Here is a 2,528-nt window from a genome sequence, read left to right as displayed (position 1 = left end):
AACTTACTGATATTTGCATAATTATCTTGAAACTGCCATCTTATTATATTGTTTCATTGGCCTGATAGGTTTTAGTGGTTTTTATAAGATTTTTTTTTAGATAAGCAAACATCTAAACATAGTAATTCTTTTCTAATTTTTATAACATGTTTCATTTTCATTTGATTACAATAGCTAGACTACACCAAATATTTTCAAGTAACAATGACAATCATCTATGTTTTTCTGATTTTAGTGAGACTGCTTTTAGTATTTTAATATAATGCTTGCTATTCACCTCTGAATAATAGCCTTTATAATGTATAGCAATTTTTCTAATTTTTTTTTACACTAAGCTCTATTTTTTACCAATTTTAAAATTCAGTTGAGTGCTGACTAGGATCTTTTGTGTCAAGCTAGTGTTCACTCCTTTCTCCCACCCCCTGTGCTTGATTATTATAGAAGGTCAAAAGAAACCTTTAAACTGTAAGCAAGCTGCTCCTTGCAAAGTCCTTGACTAATGTATATGTGTTATTTTTGCCTACTGTAAAAAACATCCTTCACATGGGTATGAGGATCTGATTAGAGAGACCATTTAAGTCATTGGCATGGACTGAAAGCATCAGCTGCCTGACATTAAGTGGGTGTCAGAAAAGCCAGGGGCCAACTGGCTCCACATGGCTAAGGGGAAGTTCCTGGCAGTGCTAAGTGTCTGTCAGGTGAGCGGCCAAATACCACGTCATAGAAGAAACACCAGGTAACCTGGGAAGAGAGTTGTTATCACCTTCTGATTGACTTTTTTTCCCTCAGAGTAAGATTCTCTCTATTACTTAACCCTTCTAAACCTTGGGGGTTTTTGCTGTTTTTAGAATGCTGTTTTCCACCGAAAACCAGATTCATCTCAGAATAATCTCATCACCTGCATGGATTCTTTGACTCTTCATAATAAAACTTCATGGCTAGTTTAAGTAAATTAAATCTTTCTTCTAGAGATATATGAATTTGTTTTTCTTTCTTATTACTCAGTTAAGTCTATTGGTTTTGACATGATGAAGTCTATCCTCTGTTATCTGAGCAAAGAAAAAGGATACCAGATATTCAAGAGAATGATGCTTCTTCTGTCATTAGCTTCCATGAGTTTCAAGCTAATAACCTAGAAGTATAGAATAAATATATCAACATTAGATTCAAATTACCCTGACACAGTGGCTATTTAGAAACAACTGTTTTCATGGGCTTGTAAAAAAGACACATAATTTATTTCTTATAATGATACTTCTTACTTATTACTATACACAAAAGGTCTTATACAATGTAACATTATCAGACTTTCCCAAGAGAAAATTACATGCTCTTGAAAAAAATTTTATGCTCTGAGTTGGAGAAACACTGGTGAACATCTCTGGCTGTCATTGTCATGATGTCATGGGTTGCTTTACTTAGGAGTGAGGCAAAAGCATCCAAAGATAAATCATGACTAGAACGTGTACAATGTTTACAAAGCACACTTCATAAATGATTAGTTGTTTTGTAATTTCTACTTCTAGCAACATGTGAGTTCCATTTTTCCACAGTCATGCTAATAGATTGTGCTATCAAACTTTTAGTTTTTTTTTTCCTACTAGGTAAAAAGGTATGTCAGTGATTTAACAGTTCTTATGAATAAAGAACAATGCAGTTCTTATGAATAAAGTTGAGAAATTTCCACATACTTTATAGAGATTTGGATTCTTTTGGTGATCTTTCTATTCAGAGTCCTTTGATTATTTGTAATTTATTTTGACTAAGGAATCAATTACTGGGAAATCCTTTGATATAAGGGATATTCATCCTTACTAGTTTATATTTTCCCTCCAGTCTTGATTTTGCTCATGTTATTTTCCAACAGGATAATTCTTTTCTTCCCCCCTGTGGTTGAATATTGAATCATTCTTTTCCTTCATGCTTTTAGTTTGGGGCCATAGTTAAAGGTATCCTCTCATTCATACAAAGGAATGAATAATTTTCTTTTAAAACTTGTATATATATTTTATATTTACATTCATATTTTGATTCATTTAGAAATGATCCTGGTTTAGCTTGTGGGTTTGTATATTTCCCTTGTGATGCTGTTACTTATTTAACTCTTCTCCAAAGCTATCTCTCATCCATAAAGACTTACTTTTCAGAACTGTCATGGCACTTGGGATTTTTTCACTATTTTATGACATAATGTACATGTGTGGGGTTTTACAATTGAGTCTTCTCTTACATGGCATTGAGGTTATGTGCATTTGGATACGAGGGTTCCATGTTCTCTGAGAAACTTGAACATCTCACACCACTACTCTTCTATGTCTTTTACGTCTCTGTGTGCAAGGATGGGTGGCTTAGTGTGCTGTCGCTTCCCCTGTCCCTTTTGTCCACAGAGGATTCCTAGTCTCCTTTGATTTCCCAGTTTTTTTTTTTCTTTCTTTCTTTTTTAAGATTTATTTATTTGTGGATACAGAACTGGGGTATAGGCCAGAGGTGCAGGGGCAGTGAGAGGACTCACCAGAAATAAGAGTGGG

This window comes from Condylura cristata, unplaced genomic scaffold (assembly GCF_000260355.1).
Source record: "Condylura cristata isolate star-nosed mole 26May11 unplaced genomic scaffold, ConCri1.0 scaffold00036, whole genome shotgun sequence".
Lineage (NCBI taxonomy): Eukaryota > Metazoa > Chordata > Mammalia > Eulipotyphla > Talpidae > Condylura > Condylura cristata.
The sequence above is the reverse complement of the archived record's forward strand: the minus strand, read 5'-3'. Positions refer to the sequence as shown.